Genomic DNA, 8,957 nt, shown 5'->3' on the forward strand with positions numbered 1-8,957 from the left:
TTTGTAAGGCCTAACTATGCAGATATTAAACTAATCCTTGAAGAACAAGGAGCAATCATAACGGATTGGATCTACTAAAAAACGATCAAGCGGGGTGCCGCCCTTACACCTAAGATAGGCGTAAGGGCGGCTAGACGTCTAAGGGTTGCATGGACGAAAGCATGTAACACGACGGAACAATGCTAACCCTAACACATCTATGATAACTACGTTGCTCGCCATCAACAAGGCTTCAGCACGAGCAACGCATGAACAACGAATAAACGTTACTGCCTAGATCGCAAGATGCGATCTAGGCAGCATGATACTTACCCGGAAGAAACCCTCGAAACAAGGGAGTTGGCGATGCGCCTAGATTGGTTTGTGATGAACGTGGTTGTTGTTTTATTCCATAAACCCTAGATACATATTTATAGTCCGTAGACTTTCTAACGTGGGAATAATCCCAACCGTGCACGAGCTAAATTCTAACTAACCGACACGTATCCTACTATATTTACAGATACACGGGCAAACTAGCCCAAACTTTGTATACAAGGCCGATTCATGTATTTCTTCCAAGTATATTCTTCAAGCCCATCTTTAATCGTGGCCCACCTCTGATCCGGTCAAATTCTGGTGATAACACATGCCCCCCTGGTTTTGGAAATGACAATTCCAAAATCATCCTGCTTTTTCTTCGTCGGGTCATGTCGTGGCAGAGCAGAACCGTCGCAGTATCCTTCATTATGATGCCTTGCCTTCTCAGCTTCTCTGCGTGAATTGATAGATTCGGCGCCATATCCTCGAGAACCGTCATGGCATTAAATCTCCACTATACCCCTTTTATTTAACCGCATCGAGTAATCTGCTTCTTCATCCTCTCCCTCAGTATCAGACACCGAAAAACCCTCCCCCACCATGGACTCATCCTCCTCCTCTGCTGCATCGGCTCTCTCCTTCCAATCCTCTTCCTCAAGCGAGCCGATGCCGGAGCACAACCAATGGGAAGAGCCGGAGTGGGACTTTGACTTCGTGCCCGACGGCCCACCCGAGGCCTTCGTCGGGTCAGATGGCGATTTGCCCCTGACCGATGGAGAGGACGACCTCCGGTTCCTGATCGATGGAGAACTGGTGGCGGAGAGTGATGATGATCTCCTCTCTTGGGGTAACTTCGCTCCCTCCGGCGAAGAGGAAGAAAAGGAGGATGAAAAGGACGACACCTCCTCCGACGAGAAAGAAGAGGAGAGCGACACTTCCTCTGGCGATCCGCCGGCGAAGCGCTTCCGCGGCTGGGCCTGGTCAGATGACGACGAGGACGATGATGACGAGGAAGAAGCCCCCGTCGAGGGCTACGGCAGTAGCGATGAGGAGCTTGCCAGCAGCAGCACCGGCGGCGGCTACAACGGCGACGATGAGGACAGCGACGGTCCCTAGAGCAGGGCCAATTAGTATAGTACTAGCAGTAGCAATCTGCCCTCCTTTTATTCTTCCGCTCCTGAACAATTGGCTCTTTCTTTGTAAGAAATCCTATTATTAATGAAGAAAATATTCCCCTCCTAATTTTGCTTTCGTGTCAATTTTGCCGATTGTCACACGAAGTTGCTGTACAAAGAGCCGATGGCAAGGCATCGGTCTGCACTATATACGCGATTTGAGGCCAAAAGTTGCCTATTCATACGGTCAAACAGGTCCAGTCCATGTCCAAACCATCCTCCATCCCCAAACGCGCAGACTCAAGTCCTCAGCAAATCCACTGGGAGATTCATCTCGGATACCATGACCTCTGGTCTGAAACCGATCCGTTAACCTGCTCAACTGAGCTTGTTCCTCTAGAGTCGATAGCAATGCATCGGCTTTTATTATACCGTTCTCAAGTCGATGTCTGTGCATCAGCTGTGATTCGTATGTATATTTTGTTTACTGGCCGATTTAAAATCGGCCCCCATATCTCACTGCCCATCGTCCCACATGCTTGGGAAAAGTTTTTTTACTGGCCGATTTAAAATCGGCCCCCATATCTCACTGCCCATCATCCCACATGCTTGGGAAATACTTCTTGAGATGCTGGCCATTGACGGCCACTGGGAACTTCACACCATCCAGTTGTTCAAGCATGTAGGCATTGCCCTTCAAAACCTGGATGACTTTGTAAGGACCATGCCAATTAGGGGACCATTTGCCATATGCTTTATCCTTGGTTCCCAGTGGTAACACGGCCTCCCATACTAAATCACCAACTTGAAACTCCTTTGGTCTCACCTTCTTATTGTATGCACGAGCTACCCTGGCTTTGTTCTCTTTAATCTTCTCCAACGACCAAAGTCTAAGTTCCGTTGCATCCTCAATAGTGTCACTCATCAGGGCTGCATATTCTTCAGCTGTCAGGTCATTCTGAAACGTGACACGTCTCGATCCAGCCGTAATTTCCCAAGGTAATACGGCTTCCTGCCCATAGACCAGCTGATATGGCGAAGTCTTTATAGCTCCATGGAATGACATGCGATAGGCCCACAAAGCTTCTGACAATGTCTCATGCCACACCCTAGGGTTCTTGTCGATCTTCCTCTTAATCAGCTTGATCAGGCTTTGATTGGATGCTTCGGCTTGCCCGTTAGCTTGAGCATAGTAAGGAGATGATCGGATCAGCTTAATCCCCATGTCATCGCAGAACTTTCTGAATTCTTTAGAAACAAAAACCGAACCTCCATCGGTCGTGATGGTTTGGGGAATCCCAAACCTATGGATGACATGCTCTTTGACGAATTTGATAACATCTTCCGATTTTACCTTCTTCATAGGAACGGCCTCCACCCATTTGGTAAAGTAATCTGTGATGGCCAGAATCCACTCGTGGCCTTTGCTCGACGCATGATGGATTTTGCCGATCATATCCATGCCCCAACCTCTAAATGGCCAAGGTTTGATGATGGGGTTCATCGCTGATGCGGGTACCATCTGAACTTTTCTGAACATCTGACACGCTTGGCATCCCTTGTAGTACTTGAAGCAGTCCTCAAGCAGGGTGGGCCAATAAAACCCTGATCGCCTAATTAACCACTTCATCTTATGAGCCGATTGATGAGTTCCACAGGCGCCTTCATGCACCTCATGTAAGAGCCGATTAGACTCAGTTGGTCCCAGGCATTTGAGTAGTAACCCTTCCAATGTCCTGTAGAACATGTCATCTCCTATAAGGACATATTTCATAGCCTTGTACCTTATCCGTTTAGGTGCCCCCCGAGCCGAATCCTTCAGGTAATTGAAGATATCGGCTCTCTAGTCATCCTGTTCCAGGAACTGCACCTGAGCTTCTGACCCGTCTGGTATGTCCTTGTATCCTGATGCCATTTGTGCGAGATCATTGGCGTCGGTATTCTGAGACCTTGGGACCCAATTAAAATTGATGTACCGAAAATGTGTCATCAGCTCACGACATTCCATCCAATACGGAAAGAGTGATTCACTCTCGCACTTGTATTCGTCCGTGAGTTGGGAGATCACCAACTTCGAGTCTCCAAAAAGCTCCACCGCCTCTGCCCCGGCTTCCAAAAGCAACTCCATTCCCTTGCGCACTGCCTCATATACAGCGACATTGTTGGTGCAAGGGGTAGATAGCCTGATGGCGAAAGAATATGTTGCCCCCCGAGGCGACACGAGCAGAATGCCGATGCCACAACCATCATCACAAACCGATCCATCGAAGAACATAGCCCATGCACGCACAGATAGTGCTGCTATATTAGTGTTAATCCGTTCAGCTATAAGATCGGCTAACGCTTGTCCCTTGACTGCTTTCGTAGGCTGGTACCGAAGATCGAACTCCGATAACGCAAACATCCACTTACCAAGTCGGCCTTTCAAAAAAGGAGCCGACAGCATGTGCTTGACCACGTCTGACTTGCATATGACGATGATTTCTGCCGTCAAAAGGATATGATGCAGTTTGGTACATGTGAAGAACAGGCAGAGGCATAGCTTCTCGACCTCAGGATACCTTGTCTCTGCGTCCAACATCCTTCTGCTGAGGTAGAAAACGACCTTTTCAACACCTTCATGGAGTTGCACCACCACCGAAGCGATGGACGTGTCAGCTACTGATAAGTAGATATAGAACGGCCTGTCTTGTTGGGGTGGAACTAGCACAGGCGGCGTTGTTAGGTACCGCTTAATCTCGTCAAACGCCTGCTGCTGTTCTGCCCCCTAGTGAAACTCGTCATCGGATTTTATCTTCACCAACGCCATGAACGGCTCAATTCGCCCTGACAGGTTAGAGATGAATCGTCGGACGAAGTTGATCTTGCCTATGAGACGTTGGAGCTCCTTCTTCGTGGTAGGCGGCTGCATAGTACGCACTGCCTCTTGACTTTTCAGGCCGATCTCAATTCCTCGTTCATGAACCAGGAAACCTAGGAACTGACCGGCCGTCACACCAAAGGCACACTTCTTTGGATTCATTCTCAGTCCGAACTTTCGAGTTCGGTCTAGGATGCGTCGCAAATCATCCAAGTGTCCCTCCATGGAGACCGATTTGACTACCACGTCATCGATGTAGATTTCCACCAACTTGCCGATCAGATCATGAAATATATAATTCATGGCTCTTTGGTATGTTGCGCTAGCATTCTTCAACCTGAAGGTCATGACTACATATTCAAACAATCCCACTGACCCTGGTACCCTGAATGCGGTCTTGTGTATATCTTCTGGAGCCATGAAGATTTGGTTATAGCCGGCGTTGCCATCCATGAAGCTCAACACCTTGTGGCCAGCAGCTGCATTGATCAACGTTTCTGCCACAGGCATCGGATATTCATCTTTTGGAGTGGCTCTGTTGAGATCTCGGAAATCTATGGCCACACGCCATCGGCCGTCCTTCTTCTCTACAGGTACGATACTGGAGATCCACTCAGCATACCTGCATGGCCTGATGAACCCGGCGGCCAACATCTTCTCGATCTCTTTCTTGACCTCTTCCAGAATTTCGGCCTTCATCTGACGTGCTCGTTGTTGGAACGGTCGAAATCCTTTCTTAAGGGGGAGCCGATGCTCAATGATGCTCCTGTCTAAACCAGGCATCTCTGTATAATCCCATGCAAAGCAATCTGGGTATTCTTTTAACAGAGCTATCATCTAGCTCCTGAGATGTGGATCTAACTTCTTGCTGATAAAAGTTGGTCGTGGCTTATCCCCAGGACCGATGTCGACTTCTTCTAGTTCATCAGCCGATGTAAACCCATACCCTAGCTTTCCGTCACCTGTGAGATCGATACTGAATACAGGGAAAATGTATGGTAAGGATAATATGGGCCGATTACTGGAATCGGCCTTCATTTTAATTGTAACCAGCACTTTTGGGAGGTGTCGGAGCCGATCGCAGGGGCCGGCTTCCTCTTTGTCTTTGTTATGAGAGCAGCTGCCCTCGTCTCTGTCCTTACCAGAGTGGTGCCCAGGTCCTACCATGTTGATGCTGAACGAGAAACCTGGCTGGCACCTCCCAGGGTAAGTGCACTCCACCATGTTAACGGCGGGGAAGGGGTGCGTGTCGACTTTCATGGCGTACTGGCTAAAAATTAACTGCCCTTGTTCTATCGCCATTTGGATCTGCTGACGCCACACCCTGCAGTCGTTGGTGGTATGGGTGAACGTGTTATGCCACTTGCAGTATGGCTTTCCGTTCAGCTCCTGTGCCGTGGGGATTTTGTGGCCTTCGGGTAACTGTAGCTGCTTCTCCTTAAGTAAGAGGTCAAAAATTTGCTCAGCTTTAGTCACGTCGAATTCAAACCCTCTTTGAGGACCTTGTCGCTTAACCCACTTGCAGGACACGGGGCTTGCCCCCCGAGTCCATTCAGCCACTGCTACCTCTTGATCTCCCGCAGAGCCTTCATCTTCATCTGCCTCAACCAGGACCACCGCATGCTTGAATTTATCCTGGTATACCTCTGGGTGGCGCTGTTCATATAACGACAGCTTCTGCACCATATGCGCCAGTGAAGGGTACTCTGCTTGGGAGGCCACATCCTTGATCGGTGATGCAAGACCCACCACCGCCAATTCGACTGCTTATTTTTCAGTCACACGAGCCGAATAGCATCGGTTCCTAACTGTCCTGAAGCGCTGGATGTATTCTGATACCGTTTCTCCGCGCTTCTGTCGCACTTGTGCTAGATCGGCAATGCCAGGCTCGGAAGACTCTGAGTGATACTGTAGGTGGAACTGTTCTTCCAACTGCTTCCAAGTCCGGATTGAGTCTGGTGGCAGCGATGTGTACCACCCAAAAGCCGATCCTGTGAGGGATAGTGCGAAGAACCTCACACGTAGTTCATCTGATGCTGAGATCGTGCCCAGCTGCGCCAAATATCGGCTCACATGCTCGATTGAGCTGGAGCCATCTGACCCACTAAACTTGGAGAATTCGGGGAGCCGATATTTGGGTGGTAGTGGGATCAAATCGTACTCGTTGGGGTACGGCTTGGAATAGCCGATTGCCCTCCTTTTCGGCACCATGCCGAACTGGTCTCTTAAGATTGTACTAATCTGATCCGCGGTGATGGCTGCAGGAGTCGAACTCTGAAGATTCGCTGGAGTGGTATACTTAGCCAGCCACGCTTGCTTCTCAAGCTCTAAGCCAACTGTAGTAGTTGAGCTCTGGAGGTTCGTCGGAGTGGCATACTTAGCTAGCCACGTCTGCTTCTCAAGATCTATTCCAGAAGTTCCTCCTGTTGTTGTAGAAGTCCCTGCTGTTGCAGTCTGGTTTGAGAGAACCCAGCTGCTGCAGTCTGGCACGTATGTGCACATGTATCCGTGAGGGATCTCCTTAGGCGCCTCATACAAGAACTGGTAATCACTAGGGTCACCACCGATCTTGTAGACGACGTATGCCGATGAACTCGGCACCTCTGGTGCTGCCTACGCGAATGGCAGCGGTGGTCGGGACTGGAGTGGTATCTCTCCTTGGTGAGTCCCCAGAGCTGGTCCTGACGGAGAATACTGATGGCTCATGATTTCCTGGATCACCCGAAGGGCGACACGCTCCAAAGTGTTCACCAGGCTCTCAGAATGGCGGTGCAGCGAATGAGCAACCATGAAATCAATCTCCTGACGCAAGGACCTGGTGCGTTCTTCTGAAGGGGTAGACAGGTCCACTCCATCGAGCGCGCCTTCAGGCGAGAACCCCTTCCACCTAATGCCGTGTGAGCGGGTTCTCTGGAAAGAGCCGATGAGGTCGGCTTCGAGGATAGCTTTGACCTCGTCATACTTCTTCTTGAGCTCCTCAGTCAGATCCTCGTACGTGACCGGAGTACCTTCCGCCATCTCAGATGTAGACGGCGATGCAGTTGATGTCGAAGACTGTCCCACCGGGCGTGCCAGAATGTGTTGCGGTCAGAAACCCACCGGCGAGCAGCGACGGGCAACACAGTAGAACCGGGAGGCTGCCAAGACTGCGGCTGGCCCTGGTCCCTCGAGCGACGGCCCGCAAAGACTCGGCACGCACGTCCGATGCTGGTGCAAGGGCGTGCCACCTGACCTATACCTGGTCAGGAAGGTGATGGATTTGCCTCGCTTAGTTTCCTGCATGGCATACACGTAAACATTAAATACGAGCCTCGATCGGCTCTCAGGTTATCCTGTGAATCGGCTCAAGGAGCCGATCCACCCATGATTCGTACGAGGTGTACGATCACATGGTGGTCCTGCTTGATCGAAATAAAGCTAAAACGACCTACTACAATTTAGGGTTTTCACCACATAATCGGAACATCCTACGCGTGATTGAGCCTGGCGGCCACGCACGGTGATCATAAACCGACCCTAGACAAGGCCTAAAAACCAACATGAAGTTGATCCCCGGAACATCCTGTCTAGGGCTAGCAAACTACACCCTACGTGCCACTGGATCCTTCAACCCGTTTGTAAGGCCTAACTATGCAGATATTAAACTAATCCTTGAAGAACAAGGAGCAATCATAACGGATCGGATCTACTAAAAAACGATCAAGCGGGGTGCCGCCCTTACACCTAAGATAGGCGTAAGGGCGGCTAGACGTCTAAGGGTTGCATGGACGAAAGCATGTAACACGACGGAACAATGCTAACGCTAACACATCTATGATAACTACGTTGCTCGCCATCAACAAGGCTTCAGCACGAGCAACGCATGAACAACGAATAAACGTTACTGCCTAGATCGCAAGATGCGATCTAGGCAGCATGATACTTACCCGGAAGAAACCCTCGAAACAAGGGAGTTGGCGATGCGCCTAGATTGGTTTGTGATGAACGTGGTTGTTGTTTTATTCCATAAACCCTAGATACATATTTATAGTCCGTAGACTTTCTAACGTGGGAATAATCCCAACCGTGCACGAGCTAAATTCTAACTAACCGACACGTATCCTACTATATTTACAGATACACGGGCAAACTAGCCCAAACTTTGTATACAAGGCCGATTCATGTATTTCTTCCAAGTATATTCTTCAAGCCCATCTTTAATCACGGCCCACCTCTGATCCGGTCAAATTCTCGGAGTCGTCTGTCAGAAACCCACCGGCGAGCAGCGACGGGCAACACATTCTGGCACGCCCGGTGGGACAGCCTTCGACATCAACTGCATCGCCATCTACATCTGAGATGGCGGAAGGTACTCCGGTCACGTACGAGGATCTGACTGAGGAGCTCAAGAAGAAGTATGACGAGGTCAAAGCTATCCTCGAAGCCGACCTCATCGGCTCTTTCCAGAGAACCCGCTCACGCGGCATCAGGTGGAAGGGGTTCTCGCCTGAAGGCGCGCTCGATGGAGTGGACCTGCCTACCCCTTCAGAAGAACGCACCAGGTCTCTGCGTCAGGAGATTAATTTCATGGTAGCTCATTCGCTGCACCGCCATTCTGAGAGCCTGGTGAACACTTTGGAGCGTGTCGCCCTTCGGGTGATCCAGGAAATCATGAGCCATCAGTATTCTCCGTCAGGACCAGC

This window comes from Lolium perenne, chromosome 4 (genome assembly GCF_019359855.2).
Source record: "Lolium perenne isolate Kyuss_39 chromosome 4, Kyuss_2.0, whole genome shotgun sequence".
NCBI lineage: Eukaryota > Viridiplantae > Streptophyta > Magnoliopsida > Poales > Poaceae > Lolium > Lolium perenne.